General features: G+C 41.6%; 1 protein-coding gene across 7 annotated transcripts in view; it reads left to right on the forward strand.

The window, feature by feature from the left end:
• Window positions 1–21187, forward strand: part of myt1b (myelin transcription factor 1b) — a 105323-nt gene that overhangs the window by 46436 nt on the left and 37700 nt on the right. Inside the window, exon 1 of one of the 7 annotated variants that reach the window (XM_038723692.1) lies at window positions 19372–19666. The exons of the other annotated variants lie outside the window; for them this stretch is intronic. The gene's annotated coding sequence lies outside the window, so the exon portion shown is untranslated. Of the gene's footprint in view, window positions 1–19371; window positions 19667–21187 lie in introns of those variants that run through there. 7 annotated transcript variants of the gene reach the window in all.

The raw sequence follows: 21187 nt of genomic DNA on the forward strand, positions 1-21187 counted from the left end.
CTAGAGATCCTTATTTTTTGTAGTTTGTGGAGAACATACACGATGGAAATGCTGTGTGTCTTTAATGGATGTTCACAATTTGTCTGTCTTAAAACAACATTTAGGGGCCCATTTAAACAGTTTTAACTTGCTGTAATCATTCCCTCCGGTCATACTGGCCTTTCAAAGATCCGTTCCTAGCATGTGTGATGGGGGACAAGATCCACAGTCCTTGACACAAAAACACTGTAACACTGGAGGATAAAAACTTACTACGTGTGATGGCTGAAGTCTCATATAAACTTGAACTGTAGAAAGTGTTTTTGCACTGAAAGAAGACAGCGATTTTATCCCCCATCACTTACACTAAAATGGCTTTAGGAAGGGGTCTCTTTGCAGACAGATTGGACATTAGGATCAATCACAGTGACAAAAAGCAATGTATGCTAGTATTATGTTAAGATAGACTTGAAAATTAAACATATCCTTTAAACAAACAAGACAAAAAATGTTATTTAGCAAAATTAAAAGCTGTTCCCCCATTTCCAGTCTTTATGCTAAGCTAAGCTAAACGTCTCCTGTATTTAGCTTCATATTTAGCCTATATACAGTACATGAGAGTGGTATAATTTTTTTCTCTCTGTAAAGAATTTATCAATGCAGTTTTCAAAAATGTTGTAGTACTCCATTGAAGCAGCAGGCCACTCAGCCTCCCTGACATGCACCGCAAATCAAGTAATGGTATTTCTGGATGGCATTGTTATCTTTCTGTGACACTGAGGAAATTTGCTTAATGTGTGTGCTTAAAGATAGTCAGTATATTAGATTTTATTTTCAAAATTTATAATAACGTTTTAACTATTGAAAGTTCCACAGATTGGGCTCCTTTTCATGACATAGCTATTGGGAAAGGACATATTGGCCCCCTAAATGTACCTCATAATTATAATAAATTAATAAATACTGGCTACTTAAAAAGTACTTTCAAACTTTCAGTGTAATTGATTTCAAGATCCATCTTTAACACAAATTTGTTACCTTCCTCTTCCTCTTCCCTTATACCTGCCAGAGTACCCAGTGAGTATTTCATTGGTACCCTGTATGTATAAAATGTTAAAAACAATGTGCTGTGTGGGCTGTAATCTAAAACTGTATACAATAATGTGCATGCAATAGGTGTATAAGACTTATAAAAATGTATATCCATATCTGTATCTGCAGCTCCACTGAGTGTGCGTTCAGACGGGGGTCTGTGCGCTCAAACAGTAGTGTGCTTTATTTAGAGACACAAAGCCCTCGGCAGGTGCTCCCTCCGTGGCTTTGTCTCTCGTGCTCTCTGCTGTTTATTTGTCCAACTCGTAGAGAAGTCCCCTCTCTCTTAGCCCTCGGGGAAAACAAAGAGCAGACGCACAAAGACAGGGCTGCCCCTGCATCCTGGCAGCAACAAAGCCAAGCTACACATGTCAGGGATGGCATGGCATGGAATGGCAGGTGTTCCATGGACGGGAAAACTGGAAGCCAACTTTTTTTTTCTCTTGCAGTCGAAGGACGGAGGCAGTCAGTGCAGAGGTGTAACCATTAACTGGCAAAGAATGTGCAAGCATTGGCAGATGCGTGCACACGTAAGCTCTTTTGGCACCTGCCAAGGTGAGAGGTCAAAACATTCTTATCATCTGGGCTCGAAGTGTCAAACTGCTGAAAGTAAAATTTTGGACTTTAGTGAAAGGTAAAAAGAAAGACCTTTCACTTTTACTCCTACTCTCAAATTAAAGACTAAAAGCTGTTTATCAAATTTCTTATGACTTAAAAATCTTAAATTGAGACATTGAAGTGTCCTAAGTTGGATAAGAGTAGATAAATGGCAGCAGTACAGAGACAGAGGTGAGCGCACACTTTCGGACACATGTTTTTGATTGATTGTAGAAAATGTCCTTGTTGATGATGAATAATAAGTTAGCGCAACCAAAATTTCTTTCTTTCATGTTTTAAAGAATAAATCTGGTTGACAGCTGATTTTGTTGCATTTTCATTGTCTGCTTTCATCAGCCCGGTACCTTATTTCTCTCATGTACCAGCAGAATTTCTTTTCTGCTCCGGTTTGATTTACTTTTAGCTTCCATTTCATCCAATTTAGTATTATTAATTTAAGCCCCCCTCCACTTAAAAATGTGTATTTTTACTTTACTTGTTTAAAGTTTTCACATTCATCTGTTTCTATGTGCTTACCTTAAATCTCAGTTGAACACTTGGACGTACCAGCAGGATTTATGACGTCATGTGTGACGTGAAAACCCGAAGTGCACGTACATAGAGAATGGACGTCTTGTGTTCAGCTGAACACTGAAAATATTAACATGCTCATAGATTGTGGATTTTTCATTGAGGGAGACAGAGCAGATGTCACTTTAAGACTTTTTATTGAGGTCATTGAACTTAACATATCATAAAAACACATCATACATGTTATACACACAGTATTTTTATATGCCTTACTTGTATTAGATTGTTGTTGATTTTACATGTTAATTGCCACAGGAGATATTTTTCCCCAAAATAGCCTGATGATTATTAAGATTAGAATTACATATATTGTTTTTTTTGGAAATATATATGAGAAAGAAATGAACAATGGGTCAGATGTAGGGTAAATCCTAGTCTCTGATTGGCTATTACTGTCCTGAGCACACGTGATTAATCATGTGATCACCTGGGAGTTCTTAAAGGTCAACCCTATACTTTGGTGCAAATTGGTGTGATGCTTTATTTATGTGTCTTATTCTTCTACTATGACATAAACATGAAATATTTGTTTAACTAGGTGATCGGTACTTTTATAATCTTGTTTGAACTGTAGAATTTGCTTTGCTACTAATACATCTCGGCTAATTAGGGAGTTTGACCACTTGTGATTTAACACATGGACCAGAATTATATTCCTGGCATTAGTGCCTTGTCAATATAGACCAATACACCCAGGATCAATACTTTGTCAATATTTGTTTTTCTGGCTCTGCATATGTGTGTGTGTTTGCGCGCCTCTGTTTGTGTGTGGAGAGAGGGCTGCTTGCCAGCTGTGCAATCTGTTCAGTAATCTCAGGTCTGGTCTGTACACACACTCCACAATCTGCTCCGGTAAAACATTCGCCCTACCCACACACACACACACACACACACACACACACACACACACACAGCCTGACCTGTGCACACACACACTCATATACACACTTGTACATCTATCCTTATGGGGACCATTGATGGACTATATTCATTAGTTCCAACCTTAATCCTTAATTCAAGGTTAAGCCCCCAAATTAACTTCTTAAAAAATGAAGATTGGACCAACTGACCTTCACTCTCCAAAATGATCTAGGTTTTAAAAGTAAAATCTGTGTTTTAGATTGGAGTTAAAATAACACTTGTTTAAGATTTAAATACAGTGCATGTGTGCAGCCTCTCCCCGAAAAGCTGAAATCCACTGAACATTATTTCTTCACAGTCTCTTGTTGTGAGTGCTGTCGCTTTCAAAGTATACCTCAAGAATATTAAAATCACTGCTCGCCACGCACTGCTACTTCCCAGCAGCTAACCCACTCTCTTCCTGATTCACAATAACCCTTATCAGCCCAATTTCCCTTCTCTCTTCCCTTGCCCATTTTAACACGACGCCCTGTTTGTTGTTTAAATGGAAGGGAGAGAAAATTGGCCACTTTTGCCGTTCAGAAACTCCCGCAGCTGTCGGTAATCGCTGTGTGTGTGTATGTGTGTGCGCGTGCCGCAGTAATGTGCAGTTACCACAGTAGGGGTGCGTGGGGCGGGGGCTTGGAGAGAGGGGTCATGGCGTGCGGCGGAGAAAGCGCTATTAGGAGAAAATGATAGGCCTGTCCCTGAAACTCCATTATACACCAAACACTTAAAAGACTGGACCAGCTTCATTACAGGGCAACATGAATCATGCAGCACTCACATAAGCAACTGGCCTCTCTCTCTCTCTCTCTCCCTCTCTGTATCCCACTCTCTCCCCCAGCACAGCCTTCTGTTTAAACTGGAGGATCGCCAGGAAAGAGGGATGGAGCGCGGGAGGGAGCAGAGTAAAGAGGAGCAGAAGAGGCTTCAGCGTTGCCTAGGGCCAAGCCTATTTACCTCAGGTCTGACAAACAGGAGAGGAGGAGGGGAGAGAGGAGGAGGGGAGAGAGGAGGTGAAGAGAGGAGGCAGCAGGGGAGAAGAGGAGTGTAGGAGAAAAACAGGAGTTGAGGAGAGCAGACTGCTGAGGGGGAGAGGAGTGACTTGCTGGGGCATGCTGTAGCCTGTGTGATGGAAAAAGGATGGAAATACAGAAGTGTGACTTCAAGTAATCTGTATGTGTGGATGTGTGCATGTGTGCGTGTGTGCATGTGTGCGTGTGTGCATGTGTGCGTGTGTGCATGTGTGCGTGTGTGCGTGCCCTTACATTTGCCAGCTCTTCTGTCTTTGTCCATCTGTGTGACTGTACACACTTGTGCAAAGACAGCCTGTTAGCATTTGTGTACGTTGGTAATGAGCGTTGGTGAAGAGCTAGTGTGTGTCTGTGAAGTTTGCTCGTGTCTGTATATGTGCGCAGGCGTTGTGAGCATGTGTTTTTATTTGTGTGTGTGTGTGTGAAGCAACCATTTGTTTTTGTGTGTGTGTGTGTGTGTGCGCGCGCACGCACTTCAGAGCGTGTTGCAGCATGCTGCCAGAGGGCCGTGGGGCAGCGAGCCAGACCTAGGGCACAGCATGACACTGCGTCCCGATCTGTGTTGTGAGTGCCTCAATTACCCATCAGCCTGACAGAGAGCGAGGGAGAGAGAGAGTGAGGGAGAGCGTGTGTAGTTGGATGATTCCTGATTTTTGTGTCTTTTATCTCTTGCAAACCGGTGTTTCCCAAATCTCCACTCATTTTTTTGAGTGTGCACTTGTGTTCTCATCTGCCATTTCACAGGCACTTAAATCCAAAATCATTGTGTCATCCATAAACCTTCTATCTCCTGTCTCTTCTTTTCATATTTTCTATCACACTGATAGAATGCAACAGAGATTCAGTTGATTCTCTTTCTCAAACTCTGAACAGACCTACCTGCTGTCAGTTTAACATATCCTGGGAAACTCACAGGAGGTGTTGAATGGCACGTTCCAAGCAGCAGCAGCAGCAGCAAAAAGACTTTATTTGGAACAAGCAGGGGAAGCACTGTGTTGTCGGCATGTGCAGTGATATCTTCCCGTGGATGAACAGACAAAAAAGAGCTCAACATACAGAAAGTCAAGTGCAGGTGGTGAGTTGCAGCACAGAAGCTCCCCTCACAAGTAATGTTAGCGTTAAAGGAACCCTGTGTAGTTTCTGACCTCTAGTAGTGCTATGGAGCAGTTTTTTAATGAAAGGGTCCCAGTTGTGTTTGTCATGTGCATGAACACGCACAAGAACCCAAAACACACAATTCCACTGATCAACAGGTAAATTTGCTAAAATGCAACAATAAAGGCAGGAAAGAAGACTGCATGCTTGTAAACATGGATGAAAACTATGCTGGATTCAATTTACTTAAAAAAAAATGTTTAATGAGGAATGAAATGCTTTCACCGCTTTTGTTAGACCCCAAGGACACATATAACGTGTTTTGGTGAGTAACAGTTAATGTAAACATAACTTGTTTGCAAGAAAACATCACAGGGAACCTTAAGTTACGTTAATCCTACTGTTTGCCTGCTGCGTAAGTTAAGAGAACAAAAGCTTCCTCATTCTGGATGTTACTGTTGTTAGCAAATTAAATTCCTGCTGTTTGCCATCAAAGTATAGTAGACACTAGATATATACAAAATGTCTTATATATGTGCAAAATCATCTAATATACGATGCATGCAGTGTGTACAGGCAAAGCTTAACTCAGAAGAAAGTATGTCAATAAAGGATTTATTAAGTATTATTTATCTCCTGCAGGGCATCAGGAAAAGAGATTTGGCACCCCTGTCTGTGATTTTATTCCTTTGAAATATCACGAGCCTAACAATGTAATTACTTTTCCATCTAAGCCATCAGTCTGCACCTCTATCAGCTGTAACCTAGTCAAAAACTGATCAGCGAAGCATTGATCATAGAGCCTCACAAAGTTTTTCATTAAACAGCCACAAACAGAAACAGTGTTGGCTTTGTGTTGCTTTAAAACAGCCGCAGTTGTTTCTTCCTCACCAGTTTCTTTGTAAAAAAAAAACAAACTATCCACCTCCTTATTAAAATCCAGGCCTCTGACCAGATCACTAGACGCTAATATCTAATTATGCACTCAGATCTAACAGGGAGGTTTCATTTCATTTTCCACTCATTACTTTTGCGATTCATTCAGTTTATTTCACAAAAACAACTCATCATGTTGATCTTGCTGCAAACCTTTCAGGATTCTTGTTTGTTTCCTCCCCCTCAGTGCTCTGCAGCCGAGGAAGACAAAGAGGACATTTTGATGTTTATTTGAATAAGAAATAACTATTAAAATACATGTATTTTCTGTTTTTTAACTTCATGCAAAATGGTCAGAGTGGAATTGCAGACGACTATGTTTCACTCTTTAAGCACAAATGCAGTTCTGGTGTTGGGATTAGACAATGGCAGGGAATCTATTGAAATCTGACTTTTTATGTCGATATGATTTCAATGCAGTGATGTTTGTCATGTGACTTGTCAAGTCCCGAATGTCCAATTTTCCCACCAACAGAACATGGATCCACATAGCAGTTAGTACTAATGATAGTAATGACAGTAATCACATAATGGCAGAAATTGCAAATTCACATAATCAAGGAAGAGCTACTTTCACTTTCAGCTGCTTATAATCTAAAACACAGCTGTGAATGATAACATACGTTTGTTTACTTTAAAATAACTCATGCTAATATTTAGTGGTTGGAATTGATTAAAAGTTGTGTTGTTTGTATTGTATTCCTCTGAGCGTTCAAGAGGTGAATACAATGTTAACCTTCTGTATCTGTATATATATGTGCACATGGGCCTTTTATTGACCTCTACCAAAGACCAGTGAGATATCTGATTTCATTGTATACCAGTTCTTGGCCCAGCCCCCACATTCCTGTCTCTTTTCATAAGAGAGACAAGCAAAACAGCTAATTAAGTCGAGAGCCAACAGAAACTTGCAGAATTTTGGAGATATATCACAGTGTGGATACTGCAATAATATTACTTACATTGGGAAGAAACTACCAGTACGGGGTGGTTGGGGGTGTGAGAAAGACCAGCAGCTCTTTAAAGACCCTGGAAACATATTTGCTCACACTATTTTCCCCTTGCTTTTCTCCCTAGTTTGATGTGGGACGGGCTTAATAGGAAAAAGGCGATGTCATGTACATGAACGAGAGTATGTGGCAGTTCAGCAGAAAATTAATGAATCAATCGGCAGTTATTTTGATAATCGATTAACAGTTGTTTTCAAGCTAAATTTCCAAATGTTCTCTGGTTGCTGCTTGTAAGCCCCATCCACACTACTACGTTTTTGTTTTAAAACGGAGACTTTTTGCGATGTTTGCACCTTCCATCCAGACTAAAACGGTGAAAGCGAAGACTTAAAATGAAGAAATTTGAAAACGCTGCCGACCCGGTTTTTCAGTTTGAAACTCCAGGGAGCGTTTTAGTGTGGACGGGCAAGAAACGGAGGACTTTAGAAACAACATTTGGCTCTCTGATTGGGTCTCATAAATCATGCAAAGTAGAAACACGATGCTACTGACAGAGTTTTTGATTTGCCATTTTTATTAAATAATTTTGTACTGTGCAAATAACACTTACAGCCTACACTCATACTGTGCATGTCACCGTTTACTTTGCGACGACTCCCAGTCTGTTTTCAGCCGCCACAGTCGCTTTTAACTCCCGTGTTACATTCACTAACAGTCTCAGCTCATTATTGGTCCATGCAAAAAAAATATTGTGTGGTTCTTCATCTGTCTTTCTTTATTCTTTCGCTAAATCTTCTGTAACTATGGAATAGACCATCTGCTTCATGTTTACAATCCCAGTGTACGTGTACGGCCACTAGATGTGCGTTTTCAGTCGTTAGTATAGACAGAGACCAACTCTGACACGCAGCTAAAACGCTGCTGAGTAGTGTGGATGGGGCCTCGAGATGTGAGACTGTGCTGCTTTTCTTTGTCATGCAGGACAGTAAAGTGAATAACATTGCCGTTTACAGTGTTGGTGGGACCAAAAAAAAGAGAATTTATGACATGGCCTGGGGCTTTCGGAAATTATAAGGCACATTTTCTAAATGATCAATCAGGAACATGGTGAGCAGATTGATCAGTAATGAAAATAAGCATAAATTAAGTCTGAAATCAATTGTATATTTCAGATATTAAAGAATACTTATTTGAAACCAAGTTTTCAGGAGCTTGAAACTTAACTCTGATTATTTTTATCTCTGTTTTGACATTTACTCATAAATCTCACTTGCATGTCACTTTGCAAAAGACACATCTTCGACTTATTGCTCCAGTTAGCGTGGCTCCTCGCAAATCCAAGACATGAGGCTGGAAAACTGTGGCATGTGAAGTTCTCGTTGGCTTAATTCTGTCTTACATGTTTCATGGCAAGTCTTCAAACTCTTATCCAAACAGTGCTGAGCTTCTCTCAGTCAAACAGAAAATGTTGTGCTGTAGTGTAGTGAACAGCTTTTTGTTCCAGCACTTATGGTTGATTCATTTTACTGCAACTATACAGTAATCTAAAATTTATGTGGTAAAAAACAAATTAATTCTTAAAGAATTAAAAAACAAGAAAGAAGAAAAAACGGCAGAGATGGCCACATAGTCATTCATGGGATGAACTACATTTTTCAGATAGTTGAGAGACGATAGATGCAGCGCACTGCGCAACATCTGAGGTTATTAACATTTTTTAATCTCACCATGGAACTGAAGTATCTTAGTGAAGCATTTCATGTTTTATTAACCTGCCTAAAAGTCATGTGTGTTTCTGCACTGTATCATCAATGTCAGGAGAGGAGCTGTGCGAGCGAGTAAAACAAGTGCAATGCACGGGGCTGGAGATAACGATAAAAGATGACAGTGTCAGTGAGCCATCTTGAGTTGGATTAGTTGGTTACTATGGATACCATACATATATGCACCAGCTCTTGACACACACACTCCTTTAGAGCCCGACCTTCTTCAGGCCCTCCTTCACTATCATAACATCACTCACACCCAGCCCTCTCCGAGCCCACTCCCCACCAACATAATGACATTTGCATACAGATGTCTCACTTGTGCTTGTGCCTGTGCATGCAACGTGTGTGTGTGTGTGTGTGTGTGTTTCTGTGTTAGTGTGAGTGTGTGTATCAGCTGCGACTGTAATCAGCTGACATCAGAGTACAGGTCAGGGCTTGAAGGCAAAGCGGCATGTGCAACCTTGTGAAAAAAATCCTCATTACGATCATTATCACCATCATTATCACAAGTATGACAACTTCTTTGGCCTGGAAAATAATGCACACACACACACACACACACACACACACACACACACACACACACACAGAGTAACGTGAGAGGTCGGGGGAGGAAGAAAGGATGGTTTGATGGATGAATCGAGAAAAAAAGACTTCTAGTTTACTGGAACAACTGTGCCCGGCAGACAGAAGTAAAAAAGGGGATTGAGTTGAACTCATCAGGGCCCCGTTCCAAATCTGTGGCCCTGCCCCCACCCTCCCTATTTCACATCTTCTTCTCCTTGTAGCATTTTCTTCTCTTGCCTCATGAAACAAGCCACCTACACTTTAGGACATCTGCTAAGCTGATTTTCTGGAGCTTAGCAGCACCGCAGTGGTATCAAAGAGATTAGGTGAAACAACATCCAACTCTGGCTTTGTACTGTGTTTCAATAATGCAGCGCTGCGCGTCTGTGTGCATGTGTTTGTGCCTGTTCGCCTCCAGTGCGCACTTGCCTGCACACAAGCTTGCTGTGTATGTGCGTGGGTGTGTGTATTATGCTCGGTGTTACAGTGCCATAAGTCACAGAGCTGGTGTAATACATTTGGATCTGGAGTGTGAGCGCTTCTTTGCGTACAAGGATTCAGAAAGCGTAACCAAAGAGCTGCTTCAGAGGATCTCTCAGTCTTTGTTTTTGAGCCAAGCCCATTATCACTGAAGAAAAATCATTTCCAGAAAATAAACTCTCGTTTGGCACCGCAGGAAATCCACTAAATGTTGGAGTTATTTTTGCCATGTGAGGCCTAACAGTATTTGCACTCAATATGTATTTATTATATATTTTTTCTCTCTTACTGTATATGCATTTTTTCTATGTGCTAATTTGTTTTTCTTCTGCCAAACATTTGGTAATGAAAGGGTGCTTTATGAAGCGAAGTGACTATATCTTACTGCATTATGCATGCATGATGGCTAACGCTTAGTAACTATCCACACACGTAATTAAGTAGTGAAATGTAATAATGTCATTTATCCCTCTGGGTTTAGTGTTTGAATAATTGCTGCAGAGTCAGCCTACTGTGCATTACGTTTGTGTGTGTGTGTGTGTGTGTGTGTGTGACCACTGCTGCATGCTTGCTTTTTTCTCTGTCTGTGTGTGTGTGTGTGTGAGAGAGATCAAGAGAGGGAGTTCTCATTTAGTTTTTTTCCTTTCTTTCCAACAGCTTTCACTTTTTTGTGCTCACTAACTAGAGAAAAAAGAGTAGAGAGAGAAGAGAGAAGAGGGAGGGAGGGGTGAGAGGGGGGTTTGAAAGAAGAAAAGAGAGCAAGCCAAAGAGCGTTGGGTGCTGTGTCAGTCTGATATTTTCCATAGTGACAGCTGGGCCCAGAAGCTCAGAACCTTTTCTTCTGGCACACAAAGCCCATTAAGTATGCCACTCGCTCAATGGCCCCCGCAGCCTCCAAATTGCTCCAAGCTCCTCCCTAAAGTGTGGCAGCCTTTGTCATTGTAATCAGGCCTTGTATGTGAAGTGCTGCCTGTATTTACCGCTGCTCAGGGTGCATATTTGCCCAGCCTGCTGCTGCCGGGTGAGCGCAGGAGGGAGAGAGGGGAGAGAGACCTACAGAGAGAGAGGAGATGGTTAAAAGACGGGTAAAGACAGAGTTGAAAAAAGCTCTAAAAAGAGAGATAAGGGAAAAGGGAATAGTAGCCGGCATGAGCAGAGAGAGGATGAAAGGATGGGAGGGTCAAGTGTGCAGAGAAGGTGCAGCAACTCCAGACGGAGAAAGGGAAGTGAAGAAATCAGCAGATAGGAGGACTCAAAGAATTTGACTCAGTGACTTTGGGGGGTGATAAGGGGTCAGGCAGTCGACCTCAGCAGGGTGACACAGCGGGGGACACAGGGGAGGAGTGTGGGCACTGTGATACTAGTCTGGACCGCGGGGTAGAAAAGGAGGGGTGTCATGGGATGGCTTATTTACAACTCTCTCAGATGCTGCATGCCTCGAGGCGTTGCCGTACACATTAAGAGATCCATGCTTGACAATAAGTTCGAGAAAGAAAAACCTCCCCACAGTAAGTCTAGATTAGTCTAACTGACAGGCAAAGTGACAGAGAGGTACAGCAGACAGACAGTGGAGCAGACGACGCAGAGGAGTGGAGCGATGTGATGCCTTTTGGCAGAGCTGACCCCATTCCACGTGTCAAACCCCCTCCGCCCCCGTGGGGAGGCACAAGCTGTGGATTGGGTTGGGTAAACAGGGGAAGTTGGAGCGGGGGGGGGGGTGTCTTGAGATGACGGTCATCCAAAGTGGCATCCAGACCAAACTTTGTCTGTCTCTTGGCCTTTTCCTTTCACTTTGTGTGTGTGCACGCCTGTTAAAAATTCACTACTCCCACAAAAGAGAGAGGAAGGACAAGTGTAATAAGTGAGTAATGAAGAGCCAGAGGCAGTTTGTGTCTTCATCATGTTTTTAAAAAAAACCCGGCAGTATAACTTGATATGCACCACCAGAGGTAATTATGTAAAAGGAGAGGTTCACAATTTTTCAAGTTTGTCTTAAAGCAGTAGTGTCCTCCTCCTGTTCATACTGTCCATTAAGGCTTTGTTCAGAGAGCAGGCAAATCAAAATTGTTTCTTAAATCCTGATCTTGAAGACAGACTGTCCGCACTGTTATTTGCAAGTGATGTGATCACCAACCTATCTGCACGGATTGCAGTGGTAACGATGTACGCAGATGAGGTGGCTTTCCAACACAGAAGGACGCATAAGAAATGGAGATCCATTGTCTCGCCCTCGAATCAATCGCGCTGTCAAGTCACGTTGCAGAACTCTTCTGTCACACCAGACAAATTCAGCGACGGAAAAGTTCTGCAACACAACGTGACAGTGTGGAGCATGGATTCTGCTCAGCTGCTCTGATGCACTTCCATCACTCTGGATTTGACGTCAGTGATGTGTGTTGCGTTGCGAGTGACGCAAGACACTTTGAAGTCTGATTTGAGAGGCCAGAGTGTTTGGACTGAGACGCATGCGTATTTCACGTGCGTTTTTTGCTGTCTAGACTTTCTGAAATAAATCTAGGTACAATCTGGATTTGCCAAAAAACAGATTTGGACCACCAGTGTGAACAAGGCCTAAGGGATTCCTTCCTGATGCACGTCCAGTGTAAGTGATGGGGGACAAAATCCACAGTCCTTGTTCAGTGCAAAAATACATTCCAAAGTTTAATTAAAATTATTATGTTTTTATTTATTTATTATAATTATTGTCTTATTTTGCAAGATTAAGTAGACATCTTCGAGGGCTGTGGATTTTGTCCCCATCACTTCCTTTGGAACCATGTTAGGAATGTTAGGAATCTCTTAATGACCAGTATAGGAAGGTGGAATGATTACAGCAAGCAAAAACTGCTTCAGTGTACATGAGCATGTGAGTATTGTTTTAACACTTGGAAAAATAGAAAACAAATGTCCTTTAACAAAGATGGTATGTACTTGTGGGTGAATCGCTTAGCTGTGTCTAATGGGAGTTGACAGATATGGGTATGATTATGCTGCATGGATGTTAGAGAGAAAGAGAGGGCAAGGTCGGGGGTATGAAAGTGAGAGAGAGGGGGGCAATAAAGCCATCTTGCTATGAACCTGATTGTTATCATGAGACCAAGAGCAGGACTCTGATGTCAAATGTCCATCTGTGCATGAGCCCAGGGTGTGTGTAAGTGACTGTGCGTACACATATATCCTCACATCAAAAGTTTCTCTCCAAATTATACACAACTTCCACTTTCTTTGTTACTTCAAACACAAATCTGCACATTTATTATAGGGAAAAACTTTTTCCCTTCCAGCGGAGCGGTGACCCTTTTCTCTCTCTACAGGCTCAGTCGAAAGTTGTTACTATTCGTGATGCTGAATAATGATAATGAAAGCGTAGGAGGGAGCATTTAAGAGGACTTTAGAATAATGATGATGATGAACATGGAGTGAAATTTCCATTAATTAGCTCAAGCGGGTCATTTTCTCAACAAGGTCCTGTTTCCTGCTCTGCAGTGTGTGTATGTGTGCATTTGTTTAAACTTTATTGTCACCACCGTCTCCAGGACAGCTGGAGGCTATGTCAGAGTTCAGCTGCTTGTTATACAGAGCAGAGAATGAGAGGAGAGGGGGGGTCATGTGCGTGTGTGTGTGTGTGTGTGTGTGTGTGTGCATTCATTTCTGTGCGTTTGCATATGCCTGTGAACATGTATGTGTGCGTTTGGTCCTATCTGGGTAGTGGAACAGAAGGGTGGGGCTGAATAGTGAAGTTAATAGGCTAATGAGAGCACCGTGCTCAGGAAGAATACAAGAGGCTGTCTGGCATCCTTAGATAAAAAAGAAAAAAACTTGCCGTGGCTTTAGTGGAGACCCAGCAGTTCTCCTTAACAGCAACACCTTCTTTGTCCACGCACACCAAAAGCCAATTTAAGAAGCAGCAAATTCATTAAACGTGTGTGTTTCTCATTCAGTTTGTGAGCCATGGAAGCAGGGAGATGGGGAGTGAAGAGATGTGGAGAGGAGATTTGGATACTTGAGAAGCATATTCAGATTTTTAAGAGCACTATTTTAACAGCTTAATGTTTAGATAAGATCTGCCTTGACAAGAAGATAAGAATGAAATGTCAGATGTAAATGGTTGATAAAGTATGCTTCAAATTAATGATTTATATTTATTTATAAATTATGTGTCAGCTAGATTTAGTTAACTGTGTTTAGTAGCACAGATTCAGTTTAGTTTAAGTATAAATATTTTTATTTATTTATTTAATGCATAAAACAGGGATTTGTTTGGTTTTAGTTTAGTAGCACACATTTTAAACTACATTACATTTATTCAGTTATTCAAGTTTCAAAGAAGGTGGTCGTTATAGGAAGTTGTATTTAGTTTAGTTTAGTAACAACAATTTGAAATTCTAATAGTGGGTCTACTGAGTTTTTTTAGTGTGGTTTATTTCAGCTCAGTTTAGTTTTTGATAATTCAGGCTTAAATAAGAGGGTTACATGGATTTTATTTCTTTGTTCCCCATCAGGTTTTAGTTTAGTATATTTGTACACATCATCCTGCCATTCAATCAAACAAAGAGTCGAGGAAGTTGAGTTTAGTTGTGTTTCGTTTTGGCTCATGATGCAGAATTTAGTTTAGTTTAATTTAGTTTAATTTAGTTGTGACAATTCAGGCTTGAATAATTTCAAGAAGTTAGTTTAGTTTAGTTTTGGTTAGTTTAATCAAGTAGCACATAAGTATTTTCACTTCAGTTTGTTTTTAGGGATTCTGTTTAATTATTCGATTTATAAGGAGGTTAAGTTTTGTTAGTTTCATAGCACCTATTTATTCAACACTTTAAGGCTTATAATAGAGGATTAAGTAAAAGTTGTTTTTAGTTCAGTTTAGATAAATTTAGCGACAGTTTGAGCTTATAACAAGTCAATGGGTCAGCTGAGTTTAGTTTGGTTTAGTTTTGTGGTTGAGTATAAAAGTGGGTAAAGTAAATTTTGTTTTGTTTCTTTCAGTTCAGACATTTTTCCAGCTTATATTTAGATGAAATTAGTTTGGTTTAGTTTAGTAGTGCACAATTAGTTATTTAAATGTGGGGTAAATGATCTATTGGGCTGAACTGATTTGAGTTGGTTTTCCGTTAATGCCAAACATTTATAAATATACACATTATAAATAAAAATTCCTGATATAAAATGCAATGAAGAAGAAAAGCAGTAGAATGTGACCCCCCCCCCCCTTACATCTTCGAGAGAGGTGGGGATGGGGGTAATGGGAGCAAGCAATGGGAGAGCTCATTATCTGGCAGACCATCTGCTATTGGGAGGGAGGAAGTGTCTGTCTGTTCTAGACACAGACACCCTGAATAGGCCTGGAGTTGGAGTGAAAATGTTCCTCTAACTTACCTAAATTAGCTGTACAGCTGGCTGATTTGGTCACATGTGAACATGGAGAGTGCTTGAAACCCACAGAGTAGACACCAATCACATGAGACATTTATATGGGCTACATTAGTGTGAGACTGAAAGAATAAAACGCCTAATAACGTAACAAATATTGTTATTTTGATGCCATTACTGTAGCTTCTTTGTTTGCAATTAAATTGTTTTCTGTGATTTTCATATATCTCATACATTATATTTATATTCTTCTATTATTCTATTCTATTTTATTTTTGCTATGGTTCTTTTGTATATCACGCTCAGGTTTGAGATAAATTAGTTCAGATCAAAAAATAGTGTACACAGACAGGTTTGGGTGTTTACATAGTTTAAATCAGATTGCTGGGGCGGCTTAGTGTGAGAAGTTGCCGGGCGCAGCAGATGCTCTTTGTTGCTGTTAAGGCTATTGTTGTTGAAAGCGGACGCTGGGAGACTGGGATTGGGTCCAGCTCCCGGCAGCAGGAGGACACAACCCCTTCCTATTGGCTCTCCGGGTGTGTCAGTCAGCTGTTCGTCCCGCCCAGCAGCCCTCCCCTCCTCGGCTGGGGAAGTTGAACTAAAGTTTGAGCAACTTTGTTCGGCAGAAGTAAAGTTGTCAGCAGCACTTGGCGGTCGCTGCGGGACTGAAGAGAGACAGACAGGACCGCAAACATGAAGCTGTGCCGCACTTTTCTAGGTTCGTATCACAGACTTGTTTTAACTTTACAGGAGCAACTTAAAGGATGAACTTTATGTTTCGGTATCTGCGTCTCTGTTTGTTTTGTCTGACAGGCACAGTAATAGTATGTCAAATATTTCTCGCGTAGCCGATTCATCTTGTTCTGCCTCTCCTTTTGCACTTCCGTCTCTAATATAATTAGACATGCTTTAGGCGTGTTTTTCACAGGAATTGGTTTTGAAAAGTTCTGGTCGCATGTGTCGGCAGCTCTGTAAATATTCAAAATAAAAGCCTTCTCAGAGACATTGTCGCTGTGCAGGATTAAAACAGGCTTATAGCTCTGTCTGATCACACCAGCTGTAACTTTCAAACTTCTGTGGGGTGTGGACTGCAGCCACAAGCTGCAGGCGTAATTCAGCAGACTCAAACATTTCTAAAGAAACTTGTGAACTTCTCCCCAGCCTTTAACTGCATCTTATCTTCGACCCCCGTGGTAAAAACTGGCCAGACAAAGGACAGTTGGTCCCCTAGGGGACCGTGTGGCCCCGGTACCGTGGGGACAATGCCAAGCTGCGGGCTTATTAAAAACTTTTTTGTTGTGTTAGTCTGTCGGCTTGTTCCATCTGTCGAGGGACTATAGGGGCCTCCCCCGGTCCCGGCCTCAGCGCTCAGTCAGCTGCTGCCCCATGTAATATTTATACTGGCTGCCTGCACGGCCCAGCTCCTCACAATATAGCCACCATACAATTGCTATAGTCTGGAGTGACGTGGCCATTAAAGTGCTGCAGGCCTCTGTGCCATCTGCATCTGCAGACAGACTTTGGAACAACAGAGGAAAAAGTTTTCCCAGCTGATGTAGGCTACAGGCTGCTGGCCCTCTACTGAGCTGCAGACTGTTCCTTCAACATAAAATGTAAAAAAAAAAAAAAAGCTAGTTTAGTTTGTAACTCAGGCTTATTAAAGTGAATTTTGTTTCTTTTTTCAGTTTTGTACCAAACTTCTATACAAACTTATAATGAGGTTTAGTTTGAATTGTTTTTATGTTATAGTTATAGCTAGTGGTGGCTGTGTTTAGTTTTAATAGCACCTTGTTACTATTTCAACTTATAAGAAAGGGTCTAGGGAACAGAGTTGATTAGATTTGTGTTTAGTTTAACACACACATACACACTTTCTCACAACAGAGCAAAAACGTTTTCACAGCAGATTTGGCTAGTGAAAAAATGACAATGTATGCAGATAGGCTAGTTTAATTCACTTTAGTTTTATTAAGTTTAGGCCTAGTTGTGACAATTAAGTTGTCACTTATGAGAGTGGCGTTTTGTTTTGAGTATTTTAGTTTAATATGGTGACAAACAAACATTCAAAGTTACAATGAGGATAAAGTGAGTTTACATCAAAGTTTTAATCGTATCGCTTAAAGCAAAACGTAAATAGTGAAAAATCATATAGTACAGTAATAAAGTTGAATGACGATGAATACTTACATGAAATAAAATGATTTCAAGTAATGATTTCCTTAAACGTAGCCTGACGAGGCAAATATGGTCGGAACAGAGTGCAGACAAAAGCCTTTGTTACCTCAACAATACCCGTAGGTAAGGTATTGTGCAGGCCTGAGAGCATCCGCGGGCCGGAGCTCTCCAGAGTCCTGAACATACAGTCAGCACTTTGGAGCTGTCCTTAGTCCTGAAATCTCACCGCAGGAAAAATCACAGAAATTTGAGTGAACATTACGCTTTTGTGATCAAACAGTGGCTTTCTATTTTCTCTAAAATCTTCAGAAGTGTGTTTCACTCAGGCCTCCGTGCCCCGCTGCGGGCCTCTTGGGACCCGCACCTGACCTGTGGGCCCAACTTTCCACATGGTCCCCTCTGCTGGATCAGGGCCCGGGCTTTTTTTCATATTTTCTCTCTTTTGTTTATTCGACTGTCGATGCTGTTGTTGTGTGAATCCCCTCTCTCCGCGCCCTCAGTCTGAAAGCATACTGATGCGGCGTGCACGGCCGGTGATTGATTTCAGCTCCAATGCATAACAATGGGATTGCACAAAAAGAGCCTGCTGCAAAGAGATAAGAATTTAATAGAATTTCTGAAAGCTGAAGGTTGGGCTTTTTGAATATTCCCTGCGTACGCGGCGTGGAGACAGCAGATAAAGGATGGCATTTGTGGGGACTATTCTCAAATGGCTTGTAATGAATGGTTGTCATTTCCACTAATGGTTTCAAAACAGCAAAGCAAAACCACGGTGTGAGCAACATTTGGGAGTGACTCCAAGTTGCACTATTAAGACTGGCTGTTTGTTGTTTAGAGGCTGCACTGACAGTTGGCATTATTCTCTGAGCCTAAAAACTATCAACAAATCTGTAACTGACAGTGATCACTCTTCTTAAAACTCCTGCAGGCGTCAAAACGAACCTCACACAATTCCAACCTGATATATTTCAAAACAATTTCTCTGTATTATTTTCAGGCGATAATTCAAACTGATATCGCACTCCAATCCCCTCACTTCCCCATAGCATAAATAATATTTAGTGAAGCTCCCTTGGAGACTTGCCTCTCTTCCCATATGTCGTTAAAACCCTCTTTCCATGCGGAGGAATTATCAGATGCTGTCAGTGCACCGCACATATACCAACTCTGCATACAACTACTACTACATCAATTCCCGGTCCTGGAAAAAAAAAGTCCCGCGAATGAATTATTGGACGGTACCACTTTCCAGGATGTGTGGGGGATGAAGGATTACAGTAGCTATACTCTCCATAATGCATTTGCGGGACATCAAGAACTTGTCAGCCAGTGAAATGTATAAAACATGAGCTCATTCTGGTGTGTAATATTGTGTTGGCTGCTGCTTGCAGAGCCCAGATGCGCAGACATGCTTTTTGACTGGCTGTGTACAGACGGTTTATGATGTTAGAACTGTTTGGAGAGTGAAGCAGCATGGGGAACTTATTTTTTATATTCGGAAAATCTTGTGCACTGCACGCAGAGACGATGTTAAAATCCAGTTTGTAGTTTGAAGTTGTCAGTTTTATTGGTTCAGATGGTGTATGTGTTTGAGAGAGGGGGGGGGGGAGAAAGTCAGAGAGAGAGAGGGAGTGTGTGTGCGAATACATATGCCCATTGAGTTAGTGTGTAGTAAGGGGGGACCTTAAGCCCTGCCCATCTGATGCTGGGGGTTTTACTACAGCTTCCGTGATGTCATGGCAAAGGGCGGAGGAAGGAGATGGGGAGGAGGGGGGCTGTGGAGAGGGGATGGAGGGGGGTACAATGGCTCATGAGGGAAAGGTAAGTCAATATTACGTTTTTTCTCGCTGACAAAGGCAAATGAAGCCATGTTTTTGCTTACAAACAAGTAACATCCTAACGCCTCAATCCGGAGCCGTGCGCCGGTGCGCTGTGTAGGAGAGGCCGCCCGGGAAACCTTCGCTCGCGCTTATTATTTATCACATCTGGACATTTGTAACGGGATAGATGATCATTTTTTAAACCTTTACTCGGGATATCTTTTTAACTAACTACTTGACAGCGACCTGCAACTCTCAAAAAACAGCAAGGACGCGGCGCCAGACCCCAAAGGAAATCTTGTTGTATACAGGTAATCCGAAATCATCCGTGTTTATGTTTTGATAATAAGATACATACAGATTGCTAATAATTATAAATCTCGAAATCTGAGGCCTTGTTTTGCATGACTTTGATATTTCTCCGCACCCTTGTAGTATTTGAAAGCACCACCGCCAGCGTGAGTTTGTGGCGATTAGTGTTGTTTTCACATTTTCATATTTCATGACTATAAATTTAAACTTAGGCACTAACAGCTGCGATCTCTCAACAGTTCGAACTGTTTTTGTCTCTTCCAAGTGTACATTACTTTACTCGATTTATTTACGTTTTCAAAACACATCATTGATGATAGTTCTGTAACGTGCTAAGAAACAGAGAAGGTGCTGTTTGCCTTCAAATGTTGTTCATATTTACATTGATGCCTCATAATAAGTGGGAATAAACCAACTATGGCGCTTTCTCAGAACCTCAGTGATGCTGTTTACCCTGCTCTGTCACTCTGTTGGATAGTTCATCAGTGTGTTGGGTTGAGAAATACACACTCGGTCTAAAAATGGACTATAATATATTCCTCTGAATGCTCTCTTAGCGAACTGAGTCATACTATTCTCCCGTCTGTCCTCTAATGTCACCTTCTATCGCTCCAGGAATAATTTAGCTCGTTCACTGTACCCGTCACAGCGCTGACTTCACTACACTGGCGCCGCACATTATACGGGCCGTTTCTCTGTTTCTGGGTTGTTACAGTAAAGTGCGATATCTATCTTCAGCACCAAATTGTGTTATTACGAGGTTACAGTGGGCGTTGAGCAGGATTCCCGTGTGTGTGTGTGTGTGTGTGTGTGTGTGTGTGTCTGTGTGTGGATGCACGGACAGATGGATCGATGGAAGGATGGAGTGAGTGTGTGTTTGAGAGAGAGGGAGAGGCAGGGAGGGGTTGGCCATTTGATCCTCTGCAGCAAAAAAACAGAGATGCTCTCTTCAAATGTCAGCCGCCTTTAGTGGTGCGCAGATAAAAAAAAAAAAAGTCCTCAGAAGAGCGTTAGAAATAAACGCCGGGCGTCGGGGAGCCACACACTAGCTGCACATTTCGCCGGATTTTGAAGTGCTCATCTGGTTGGATTCACCCCGAGACTGTGCTGCGGTGCAGAATGTGAGCCTGTGCGCTGTGTTTTTCTTTACTATCCCCCTCCTTCTTGCTTTGCTTAGATGGCCACGTAATGTGCTGTGTGCGCCTCACGGTCTGTCAAAGCACCTGCGTCCTAAGATGGAGGAAAGAGATGAGGGATGATGATACACCGTGTTATGTCACCCGCTGTATAAGTTGCTCCACATCCAAGCTGTATCACCTATAAGACTGCTCATGATCGCTTGACCACCTCCGGCAGGAGAAACTTTATCTGTTACTTAGTAGATGTTAAAATGTTTCAGGGTTGGAAGCACGGAGGAAACTTACTTGTCTTTGTTTATATTTGAAAAGCTGATTCAAGTTTGGCTTTTTGGTGAAAAAAAGTATTTTAATTGATGAGTAAATGCCTTTCTGCGATGATCT

This window comes from Micropterus salmoides, unplaced genomic scaffold (assembly GCF_014851395.1).
Source record: "Micropterus salmoides isolate LMB-PRFRI ecotype aquatic unplaced genomic scaffold, ASM1485139v1 Ms_hic_scaffold_16, whole genome shotgun sequence".
Taxonomy (NCBI): Eukaryota; Metazoa; Chordata; class Actinopteri; order Centrarchiformes; family Centrarchidae; genus Micropterus; species Micropterus salmoides.